The sequence below is a fragment of the Rhipicephalus sanguineus genome, chromosome 1 (assembly GCF_013339695.2).
Source record: "Rhipicephalus sanguineus isolate Rsan-2018 chromosome 1, BIME_Rsan_1.4, whole genome shotgun sequence".
Classification (NCBI taxonomy): Eukaryota; Metazoa; Arthropoda; class Arachnida; order Ixodida; family Ixodidae; genus Rhipicephalus; species Rhipicephalus sanguineus.
The window spans coordinates 57,539,956-57,552,757 of NC_051176.1; the positions used below are offsets into that span (position 1 = coordinate 57,539,956).

The following is a 12,802-nucleotide window of genomic DNA, read 5'->3' on the forward strand; positions in this document are numbered from 1 at the left end:
CAGTAACTCTAGCTGACCCCTTTTTTACATGATTGTTTCAAGGCTACCGCCATACGCTTGCGCTGCGTCGTACATGACCGTGCTTCCATATTCTGGACTGGCCAGAGAGGACTTCGTGGCAGAGTGCGTAGAAGTTTGTCCTGAGCGATCACCCAGCAATTTCACCAAAGTTGTTACGGATGGGACGGAATTTATTTACGGGATGAGTGAAGCAGCATAGAGACATCACCGACAGGCAGGCATAATAATGACCTATATTCCTGGCTCACACCCATCCTGGAGGTTCGGCCAAGAAACGAAAAAATTTCTAAAAAAATTGACACGCATGAATTGTGTGGCTATTGAGAACTTTTAGAATAATGGATATAAATTAATAATGGTGATTTACGAATTTAGAATGAAAACCGCCCTGATTCAATCAAATATTTTTCAACAGCGGAGCGGACACCCCTATTGCATTGGCTTAATGAGGAGGCTTCCAGGGACAGAATATTTGTAGTGAAATGCAATCCAATTCGATTAGATGCTTCCTTTATAGCGTTTTTTTTTGAGTAAACGGAAGCGACTGCATGATACAAAATAGTGTTCGATTGTTTCGTCCTTACTGCAAAATGAGCACCGAGGGGAATGAGCCAGGTGAGCTCTATGCATATAAAAAAGTTAATTTTGAGGCGCGACAGCGTTATTTTGTAAGCATAACTTCCTCTTTTCGTGTAGAGCAGAACTTTCTACACCAAGGGAACAAGGTGTATCGGTATTCATTTAGACGAGTGATTAGTGTGCTTACAAGAGCCTTGCTTTAACCTACTCTTCTTGTACTTCCAGGTAAATGTGGCTCTTAGTCTTACTCACAATACGGAGGATTAATCGATAAATCGGTGGCTTATTGCAATGAACGATCCGAAAGGGTTAACATTTCTGGGCTGCTATAGTCAAATAGTATTTAGATGTAAGTTTCAAATTATCATTCACGAGTTATTTAAAGGCGATACAGTTTAGCAGGACGTTCTTTTAGACTTCATAAGAAATGCCTTAATAGCGAAGTAAACATACTCTATGCGCAGCACTTCAGTTTCCCAACCTCCTCTCTTCGTATACGCTACGAGCCGCAACAATATGTGTAGGAATGCCCTCAGCCCTGGTCGGTCACTGTGGTCTCGGGACTTTTTCCCGCCAAAATATCCTTCGAGATGCTGTCCGGGCAGGCTTCCAAACCTTTCCCACAACTGCCTTGTCTGGTGTCGGTCTTTCATGCTTCCCAGTCCGTCATCTAAACTTAATAATAATACCTGGGGTTTTGCGTGCCAAAACCACGATATGGTTACGAGGCATTCCGTATTCGAGGGCTACAGATATTCCGAACCATCTGGTGTTCTTTAACGCACACTGACATCGCGCAGTGCACGGGCCTCTAGCATTTCGCCTCCATCGAAATGGGACCGCCGCGGCCAGGATCTGACCCGCGACTTTTGCGTGAGCAGCCGAGCACCGTAACCACTGTACCATCGAAGTGGACAAGACTAAACTTCCGAACCTAACACGGAGTTCCTGTACGAATATTGTATATGCCTGAATAATCGCCAGTTTAAATATGCGTTTGTAGAATCATGAGCCGTGAACCTCTTTGCCGACCCTTTGTTTTGTAGTCTCCTGTCGGCCTGAAGGGCTCTACTTTTTCGCCACTGTAATCATGTAATCCTGCGCGCAGTCAACTCCCAGTGCTTTGCTTGGGGTTGTTTGGTGCAGCTTGCTAGGCTGCGAGCTTTGCCACCACGACTCCTACTCACCCTCCAACAGCCTGTAATTCCTTTCATAACAACTATATTTTCGCTATGCTTGTCTCACCTCACAGGTTGCCGTCGGGTAGATTCTAAATGGAGCCAGAACTTAAGCTAAGCGTAGCCATAAGTAGCCATGCCAAAGTTGTAATCAAATAAAACAGAAGCGGTGTTGTGATTAGAGTTTTATCATTGAAGCGATAAATAGTATCATATTAAATAAGCAGAAAACATAGGTATAATAGCACTTCTCGTAAGTTGCAAACAAATGAACAAATTATTTTTAGTTCACTGCGGCTGCATATTGTTTGAGTCGTATAGGTATAGTTCATGTCAGAGACAGTGTAATTTTGGAACATTCCAGTCAACATGAAGGAGGAACAATAAACGTTGAAGCAGCTTGTTCCTTGAAGTCGCACACATAAATTGATTCAGTATAGTTACCATAATACCAGTCGAGGTTCATTTAGTGAAATCTGGTTGAACGTGAACAGTCCAGTTTCATTTTGTTGCGGCATCTCTGTTTTTATCAAGTTCACACGAGAACACGTGCTGCGCATCAACATTAGAAACTGTATTCAGCATAGGATGGCGGGCAGTGTGAGCATCGTGCTAGCCACGCGGTTGCCATCATGCGTGCAACTTCGTCACTCCGTCTTTGTCAGGTTCGGTGCGCGTTGACACTCGCGGGCATCGGCAGACACGACTGGAAAGCTTAGCAACAATGGGTAGTCTTTAGGCTTGCTTCTTATTTTATACGGATATGATAAAAAAAAACCCCATACTAAACTGCGCCAGAACAGAAGTTCTCAGTAGCCATGGAGCCAACCTGGAATTTTCGCCGCCATACGGGGTTGCAAAGTAGCCAATTTGGTGCATAGTAGCCACCAACGGCAACCTTGTCTCATCTTCACACTGCGGGGAATATAAAGGCGATTTTTTAAAAGTGCGTAGCACTTTAGGGGCCCGGCTTGTCGTCCACCCACTGTCCCATGTCGCATGGTCACGCAGTGCTCAATACAGGCCTAAAGCAGTGCTAACAATGCTCAAAACAAGTGTAAAAAAAACGAACAAAGTCTAGAATAGTATAAACTACAGTAATAACCAAGAATTAATCGCAATAATTTACCTAAAATCGCGAAAAACACTTCTGAAAGATCAGGCTGATACCCGCGCCGCGCAAGAGAGGGCGCCACCGCCTCGGCAAGCGCGCGATTGCCAAGGGAATCGCTAGGCTTGCCCGTGCTACGCACTTCCTCAGGTTTCACAGTTGCAACAATTGCTACGGTTGCTACATTAGTAGCTGCATTAAGCGCAGGATTTAGAACTGCACCATGGCCGGAACAAGAACGACATTAGCACTAAATTAGCCGCAGGATTAGGGCAGAATTAGCGCTACATTAAGCGCTGGATTTAGTTTGTTTTTACGTGCACCTCACAGTGTGATGCTTTTGCTTCCGTGACGCAGGCTGAACGCTCACCCGCCGCTCATGTTGATGAGCAGCCCGTGGACCTCCTCGAGCAGCTGCTCAGCGTCTGCAAACAGGAGGCACCTGTGACGTTCGAAGCTGCACTTCGGCTGACGTAAGTTGTTCCCGGTTCGCTGTGAGCATGTACATAGATGTCCATGTGTGTATGTCTGTGCGCATGCGCGCGACGAAAGGGGACATTGAAGAGTAGCGCGATATGTGAGCTTGGGCTGGCACCGCCTTAAACCTTCGTTATCTCGAGTTACTCCCCTCGAAAATTGTCGGTCATTAGCGGAGAAGATGAAGGCCAACGATATCGCCGATGTCGATCGTCGAAACACCGGTGCTCAAGTGTGTCATCCATTTACATATACGTCTCACCACCGCGTGCACATTTCAGAGCTGTTGCTCGTGCTAGCGCATATACGTTCGACATGTGTTTGCGAGATCTTCGAATGAGACGCACGTCTATCACTATATCGCCCGCGACAATAGAGAAATGTTTAATTGTCCCTGCGCGAAAGGCAAGTTGGTAAGTGTTACTAATCTCGTTACATCGGCGAACCGCAAAACAATAAGCTTTGACAATTTGGCATACGTTAAGACCAGTAAATATTTAGGTACGTTATTTGGGCAGATTCCTCGTGTTTTCCGCCATACTTGATCAAGTCGCGCCTCCTGTACTTCCAAATGGGAGGCGTATCCGTTCGTTTAGCCCGCATCGAGTCCATATATAGACACACTGCTGCTATGCTGTGTTTCCTGATCCACATAACACCTTCTACGTACTCGTAAACACTTGCTATTCGTCGAAGCCAAGGGAATTAGTAGTATTGTTATTGCTTCTATCGACAGGTAAGGTGTCGTGTTGGTAAGCTCGAGGGCGTGGGTTCGATTCCCGGTAACGTCGGCTGCATTTCGATGGGGCGAAATGCAAGAACACCCGTGCACTTTGATTTAGGTTCGCGTTAATGAATCCAAGGTAGTCGAAATTGATCCAGAGTCCCCCCACTACGGCGTGCCGCATAATCATATGGGGTTTTGGCGCGCAAAATCCCAGCAATTAGTAATTATTTGAATCGATAGCGATAGCTTTCAGCGGCAGGTGTGCGGACAGCGCCGGCCACGACTTCAGCTCTCAAAGTGAACTGCATCAAGCTGCAGTTTGCTCACAGCTGTCTTGCTGTACACCTTGTCAGCAGCGCTAGTATTATATGCTAATCGAAAAGCAAGAAGCTCATCATTTCTATAGCTAACAATTTACTTTACCTTAGTACTGGCTGTGACTGTCTCCCATACGACTGAGGAAGTCTTTTAGGTTTCTTTCTAAAAGTAGTGAAAAAAGTTAGATGTTGTTGTATTTGTGCATAAACCGATTTTGTCAAACATGTGGTACAACTGCTCCAGCTTAGAGACAAATATTTGTGTTTGAATATGTGTGTTGTGTAACTGCTTTTGGTTGTTAGTCAGCGCCGTGGTTTGTGTCCTTTCTTCGTCCCGTCTTTTAGCGCTGTTTTCTACTGTTAATCACGAACCAACCATCCCAAATCCGTACCCTACTGCTCTAAAAGGTTGTTATGCGGCTCCAGAATAGTCGAAGTGGCTTCGATCCATCTTATCACTGCTTCCTTTGTCTGTAATGGTGTAGCATTTCAGTGTAGTTCGGTGGTTTTGTTAGTGCATTGCGTAGGAAAAGTACTACGTCGGGCACGCAGACGCAAAGCTTCGCTCAGCTCCTATTTTCCCGATAGGGCAAGGGCCCCTAAATTTTTTTTAAAGAAGCTACCTTGTTTGTGTGTCCGGGCGACGCGCATACGTACTATATTAATAGCGCGGACTATCTGCTTTTGCAGTGAAGACTGCGAGAAGTGCCGCAAGCTGGGCGAAGGGTGCACCGCCGACGTGTACCTGATCCGGAGGCAGAGCGATGAGGAGAGCGCCGTCAAGGTGATCCCCGTGGGCAGCGAACCGAATCTGAACGGCGAACTACCGATGTCGTTGGCCAGCATCATCGCCGAGGCTGTCATGACAAGGTAGGCACACTTGCACATCGGCTGTTTCTATGAAGACATTAAGTAATACTTAAACATAGCAGTAGTGATACCCTAACTGGGTATTACTGCCGTAACTGAAGGTCTTCCGTCATCTTCTTTGTGGGTTCGGATCCCACCGACGGAAAGGGTGATTTTGTTTCGTCCACTTTAACTCCTTTCAGTTTAAGTGAGAATCATTACACTACAGTTAAGAAACCACAAATAATGTCCCCTATGCTTTCCTTGGCTGAATTGTCTGTCAGGTTTCATTAGCTGTGTATAGTACAGAAAACAAGCCCCTTGGACAATTCCCCTACTTTTGTATATGCAGGTTGTTACATAGCACCTAGTCCTTGAGTCGCGTATTGTGGTATCCTTTTTTTTTCTCCGACTGACGTTATGTTTAGCTCACGAAAATTCAGCAGATCCCACGCATTGTGGAAACCGGTTTCATGCGAAGCAGTCAGCGAGCAGCTGTCTGTGCTGCAATTTTTGACATTGAGCCAAACTTTACGAAGTGCATCGACAGTGTTTTTGTAAATGTAGTAGCTGTGTACACATCGTCAGCTTACCAGGCACGTCGACTACACCGGCGTTTAAAGGGCAACTTATGGTCTGACGTAACGTCAGGACTCACGTTAGAGCACAAATATCAGTTTTATTGAAAAGAAGTGAACGCTAAGGTGATATAATGTGAATATCGTACTCAGCATTCGTTAGCGTATTCCTCTGGGGATGAGCAACGCTTGAATGCAGCTTGCTTAGTCATAGGAGTACATATGTAATGTTTAGTAGACTGTTATAAAGCTGGAGTGAGCACTGCAGTCATAATTGACGTTGCACCGACATGACGCCTGCATAGGATCATTTTCCAAAACACTTTTCAGACTTGGCGTGGCTCTGTGGTAGAATACTCGACTGCCACGCAAAATGCACGGGTTCGATTCCTGCTGCGATCCTGATTTTTAGTCTTTGCATTCGTCGGGTCCAACGTCTCTTCAATGCTTGTTCTCGCCGTTTCTGGGTAGATATAAACTTGTGAATAACCTCTGGCGCATACCGCATACCACATACCAGTGGTCCCCGCAGAGGCGTCTGCGCAAGCAGGCGTTTGGTGAGCGGCGTCACCACGGACCCGAACAAACGGGGGGGATTTAGACCAACTCCCACGCCTAGCCGTGCGTGGCATTGCCGTGTCCGGGGAAAGGGGATCCTGGGGGTTGAGCCTACGCCGGGTGATTGGACCTTTAAGGCCCCCCGGCAGAGGCAGCACACCCCTTTGGCCCCGGCTTCACGTAGACGGCACCCCTGGGCTGACCCACCTTGGGGAAATCGGCAGTCGCCTTTTCCTGTCTCTCTCTCCCCCACATCTTTGTCTTTCTCTTTCACTTTTGATCTATCCTGTCTACTCACCTCTTCTACTTACTTCATTGTTTCCTGGCGGCGAGGATTAACCTGGTGTAGGTATCCAACCTTGGGCAGTTAGATTAGGTTATAATAAGAGCGTACGACTGGCGTCGTGCAGGCTTGTTTACAAGTCCAGACGCGTCCCCCTGTTGGGCTCCGTGGTGGGCGGTCGGCGCTGTTGCCGAACATTTTCATCTTTCTATTGCTTCTCAAGCTTCAATCGATCTTGATCGGTCTCGTAAGAGAGGCCGCACCGAGGCAAGTTTTCATTCCTCGACAGAGACCAAAGTATCATTCCCAAAGTACCACGTCATCCACAGCGAAAGTACCCGAGCAAGAAATCTATCTCCATTTTTGGTGGCCAACTGACTGAAAGAAAAAAACATTGGACCCAAGTGCGCAGCTACCAAAGTGTCAAGTGTTGTCTTCTAGAACTAGCCGAAAAAGGCCAGGTATCAAAGCTCTCCGAACTCGCCCGCATTGGTGACACTACCATCACGATTTCAGTCCACAGATCCTTTAACACCCGCAGGATAGTAATATCTGAGGAAGATTTCATAGGCCCAAGTGACGAAGAGCTCCTCCAGAGGCTTCAGGATCAAAACGTCATGAAGGTACAAAGAATATTCATCCGCCGCAACGATCAGGAAGTCCCCACAAAACGCGTCATACTGGCCTTTGGAACGAGCGAAATGCCCACATCCCTCGAGGCAGGTTACGTGAAAATAAATGTCAGACCCTACATTCCAACCCTAGATGGTGTTTTAAATGTCAAAGATTCGGGTACGCATCTCATTCATGCAGAGGAAAAGAAACATGCGCGAAATGCAGCCAAAACGACCACACAGCTGACAACTGCACTTCATCGCCAGTTTGTGTGAACTGTAAGGGGGATCACCCAGCTTACTCCCGCTCATGCCCATCCTGGAAAAAATAAAAAAGAAGTATTGCTCTCACCGTCAAAGAAAAGATGTCATTTTACGAAGCGCGGAAACGGTCGTCGTACCTTTTCCGTATAAGTTACGCCGATGTGACGCAGTCGGAGGCAGCGTCACAGAGGCCTCAGATGTCCTCCGGGTTCACGCAGAGTGGTCCGGTTGTGACTACTTGATGGAAGTAGCGGCGGCTGCTCCGTCCACCTCAAAAGGCCCGCTTCCATTACCGCGAATTTCTTGCATCACAGATTATATTCTGAGCACAGTTGAACAATCATTAAACCCCGTATTTTATTAACTGCCCATGAACCAGGATCCTAACGATTCTGTAGATGAAACACGACAGCAGGCACTTCACTATAGCACGAAGGCCATAGGTTGTACTAAAAGCACAAACGATCAAAATAGTTCTTTTAGAGAGTAAACAGGACGCATTGAAAATGTACTCAGCTTCTGCTTCCGTTACTGGCACTAAAGAATCAGAAAAAGCCAGGTTATATTTACAAATATGAAATTAATTTCGGGGAAATGTTAGGTGACCTGAAGTGACGGGACTAAAGAAACTTGGGGCTGTTTGCAGGAATACGTATAGCAGTAACTTAATTTCATATTTTGGTACATTCTAAGTGAAAATGCTTGCATGTCTGTGTAAATCGATTTAATTAAACACGTAATACAATTTCTCCATCTTAGAAGCTTAAATATCTTGCGTTCGAAAATGTGTGGCTGGCAACTGGTCCGAAAGATTGTTATGCTGCTCCAAAGTGACGTTTTAGCTGCTCCAGAAACCGTACCGAAGTGGCTCCGGTCAGTCATATCACTGCATGTCTGCTCTGAAGTTTTCTGTGCCCACCTCGCTGCTTCGACGTAGTAAAAATAAATAAAATCGGCTGATTTACGAGGCAAAACAACGATATGACTATGATCCTGGACGCGGTGTGGGACTCCGCATTAACTTTGACAACCGGGGCTTCTTTAACATCTACCTAAATCTAAGTAGACGCGCGGTCTTACATTTCGCCCCATTCGAAGTGCAGCCGCCGTGACGGGGGAGTCAAAGCCTCACTCTCGTACTTAGTGGCGCAACACCACAGCTGCTAAAAAGCTGTGATGAGTTCCACTCCGATTTCTGAGCTCAAGTAGTCTACGCTACTCTGTCTTACTATCCCTGCTTGTCAGTATGGTCTGTTGCGTCTCACAGGAACACCACCATTGGCAGGTTTGTTAAGAAGAGAACAAATCAAGCTTCGCGTGCCGATTTGTGAACATGCTGTACAGAATGTCTGTACGTGTATAGCCTCCCCAACAGGCTCTCCCTGCGCGAAAGTAACCATCACGCGGGTGTAGGCGCATTCGAAACTGACCATATATACACGTTTTCATGTCCGTGCTTGCTTCTATATTTGTGGAATGCTTGCTTCACCTCAAATACACAGTGATGGCAGCGTTGTGCTTATATATAAACGGGAACTGAGGGAATTGGTTATTGCTCGTCACTGTCATATGAGAGAGAGGAACCAATAAACAAAAAGGTGGAGAGGTCGGCCTGTGTGATTCTAGTCTGCTACTCCATGCTTTGAGTAAATGTTGAGGAAGATACGACGCCAACAGACACAGAAGTAAAGGAAAACCATGTAGGGGAGCTTATTGGCAGATGCCACGGTGTCGGTTACAAATCAAAGTGGAGGATTGGGAAAGTTGGTGATTCATCTTTTTGTCGTCCCAGTTTTCTTCCGCGCAGTGTGCCTAGATCATGTCGGTTAGAGATCGGGCGCTCGCATAGCCGGCATGCGCCATCATCCCCTCTACCAATCTTCTTGTTCCGTCCCTCGGTTTTCACTCTCTGCTCTTTACTCTTCTCCTCCTCATCCTGCTACTGGTTGAGCTTGTTACCCTCTCCATTTGTGATCCACGTGGTATGACAAATCGCCGGACGCCATCCAATCATCCAGTGTCCCTGATGTAGAGCTAAAGAAGGATGTCGCTTTAATAAATTAAAAGGAGCTAACGCCCATTGTATGACGTTGTTGAGTCTATTAAAAAAAAAAAAACCGTCTGGAATCTTCAGTTGCTTATCAGAGGTCACAGGTTATGTGATGCCTGCACGTATGACACTTAAAGAGGCTCGACAAATTGTTTTCAATATCCCCAGACGAGCACCCAAAGGCATGATTCACTCCAGCTCAATTTTATCTCTAACTTTTCTGTTTCTTTCTGCGTTTTTTCTTCTTTTTTTTGCAGGGAGTTGAGCAATTTGCGATTTGGCGAGACGAACCAGACATCGGGCTTCATCGAGCTCAAGGGGTAAGTAGCTTCTGGATATGCAAGGCACTGTTTTCGAGCTCGCAATGCCTATTTTGTAACAATTTAGTTTTATTTTTAAGTATTTTTTCGTACTTCAACGGACTCATGTGCAAGATGGTCGCGCCTCTGTCGTTATCGCTTGCATCGACCACTCGATGGAACGGATAAAGGATTAATCGAATGGAAGAGAAGCTTTACAAGAACGCGGTCCCATGTTCGCCATCGATTTCATGGCAAATTTGTGAAAAGAATATTTCTTTCTCATAACACTATATAATTTTGGCAGGCGCTGTTTCCTCGGGTATGAGATAGAGTGTGCGTAGTATAAATTATTGCCGGAAGTGTCCAACTTAATATCGCTGCTTTACGCTTATGCTGTCAAGCGTATTAACGCGGTAGCGTTAAAGAGCTCGTTTCGCAGAAATTCCGGTGTGGGCGTCGTTCATTGTCTGCAAAAAAATGATCTTGTCCGTGACCGAAAAATCGAGAAAAATGCAAAGAAAATAAATAATAAAAAACTTGGGTTCGAGCGGGAATCGAATCCAGGCCGTCTGCGTGGCAAGTAGGTGTTCTACCTCGTAGCTACGCTACTGCTTGAAACTGCTTCGAAAAAAAAAAAACGCTATATGAATGTCATGTAGTGGAAGGAGTCTCCTTAACGCATGTAATATTACGTGACAGATGCGTAGAATCGCGCCAGGCGTCAAAACATGTGAATTGCGACACGAGTGGGTGTTTCATAGGCCCACCAAGTACAAAGCGATCAGACATATTTAATCATCATCAGCTGCAAAAGCGTGAACAAAGTGAGCAGCTGCGTAGGTTCGCGAGTTGCCATACGGACGCGTAGTGGGCCCTTCGCCGATTCGCAAAAGGCAGAACTGTACTTGCAGTAGGCATTCTAGGATAGTTTGAAACGGCCAATGTTACGCGCACAGTCGTTCATTTCCTTACGGCATGGTTGAGGCATGCACCTAGAATCGAAGCTAGTCAAGAGATTGAGAAAGCGATGCGCACGGAGCCCGATTACGCTATCGCGTTCTACCCTTGAAGGCGAAGCTCAAGCGTCCTCCAAGTTTGTCTGCATAAGTCGTGCTGTAACTATTAATTTACGCGACTCGTGGCTGTGGACCGACGTAATTTTAAGTTTCTACATTATTTGCGTTAAATAGGGAATACGTGAGGTGGGAGACCTGGCCAAAAATATTTCATACGTGACAGCTTGACGGAGCTGGCCCCACCTTTACTGATAGAGAGACAGCTCACAAAAAAAAGGCTACAAGTACGTTGTGCATATTACGTGGGAATTATATGGGTAATTCATAGTACATAATAAACAAAAATCAATAATTATAGTCGGAGTTTTACGTCCCAAAGCCGCGATATGATTATGAGAGACGCCATAGTTCTGGAAGTATTTGGAAATTTCGACCACCTGGGGTGCTTTGACGTACATGCAAATCTAAGCACACGGGCCTCTTGCCTCCAGCGATATGCGGCCGCCGCGCCAGGGATTCGAACCCGCGACCTTCTAGACAGCAGTCAAGCACCACAACCACTAGACCAACACGGTAGGAACCAAGCATCAATAAATCGGCGATTAATGCTCCTTTCGTGATTCCTATAACGATTATTTTCGCTTAATTCTGTCTAGCCGCTGGGGTGGCTCAGTGGTTACGGTGCTCGGCTGATTACTCGAAAAACGCTGTTTCGATCCGTGACGCGGCGGTCGATGGAGGCGAAATGCTAGAGGCCCGTGTACTGTGCGTTGCCAGTGCACGTTAAAGATCTCCGGTCGAAATGATCCGGAGCCCTCCACGGCGTCTCTCATATCGCTTTGGGACGTTAGGGCCCATAAACCAACCATATCCCTTACACATACCACTGATACCAACCGAGTGATCGTGTAAATAACTATGGCGCAGCGTCGCTCTGACCACTTATAAGGCGCGAGATGGAAAGATGATTGCAATAGAATTGTTTCATTATCCCGTCTCGGTGTGTGGATGACTGGGGTTGTAGGCGGAATTCTGAGAAGCGTGCAGACCTGCCATGTCTTTTGCCCCCTGCACTTCTATGTATAACAGCGCAACGATGGGTTCGTCATTTCTCGCAGGATGTACTGTATTCAGGGGACGTACCATCCCGTTCTCGTCAAGAGCTGGAACGACTACGATGACCAGTGGTGCTCGGAAAACTGCGACCCCTGCAAGTGAACTTCTGCTCATTTGTGTGCGAAAGTAACGGCTCGGTGTTTAAGGCAGTTTTGACCAATCAGTACTTAGCCTACCAACATCGGGATTATAGAAATAAAAAAGAAAGCATATAAAAGTGGGAATCTATAGAACAGGGGTCTCAAACTCACCTCAGCTAACGGGTCGCACTCACGAAATTTAGTCCCGCAAAGGCCGGGACAGTGAAGAAGGTTGGATCCGCGGATGTGGCGAGGGGGGAGGGGGAGGGATTGGAGGGATTTGAACAGCATGTCAGCTCAAGTTGCCATTTGAAAGAAGGCCTTTCCCACTCTCCCATATCTCATATCTGGGGTCATTTTTGACAGGGATTTGGCGTCCGGATTCGAGAAACATATCGATTCCGGGCATACTCTTCTTCTCGCCGCCTACTGTCTTTTCTTTTTGCCGAAGCGGAAAGGAGGGGGTATTTCTGGGGAGGAGGCCTTCGGCCACTACGACATCACCTGTTGTGCCAAAAACATTCGAAGAGATACCCGTCTGTCGGCCTTGTCCGTCAAGTTGCTTTCTGGTGCGTACAGCTGTCCATTGCAGGACGAAGGCTCATGACCATACTTAGTAAGAACATTTTAAATGCGAAGCATTTCTTAACATAAGGTACTGTGGCCGTTTATATCTACATAT

The 12,802-nt window shown here is 46.5% G+C and overlaps 1 long non-coding RNA gene across 1 annotated transcript; it reads left to right on the plus strand.

Moving 5' to 3' along the window:
* The first annotated feature begins 5,149 nt into the window (after positions 1-5,149).
* On the plus strand, positions 5,150-12,134 carry LOC119391174 (uncharacterized). The gene is made up of 3 exons (XR_007414977.1): positions 5,150-5,280; positions 9,864-9,926; positions 12,043-12,134. It is a non-coding gene; the product is annotated as an uncharacterized LOC119391174 (long non-coding RNA).
* Positions 12,135-12,802: the final 668 nt, after the last annotated feature.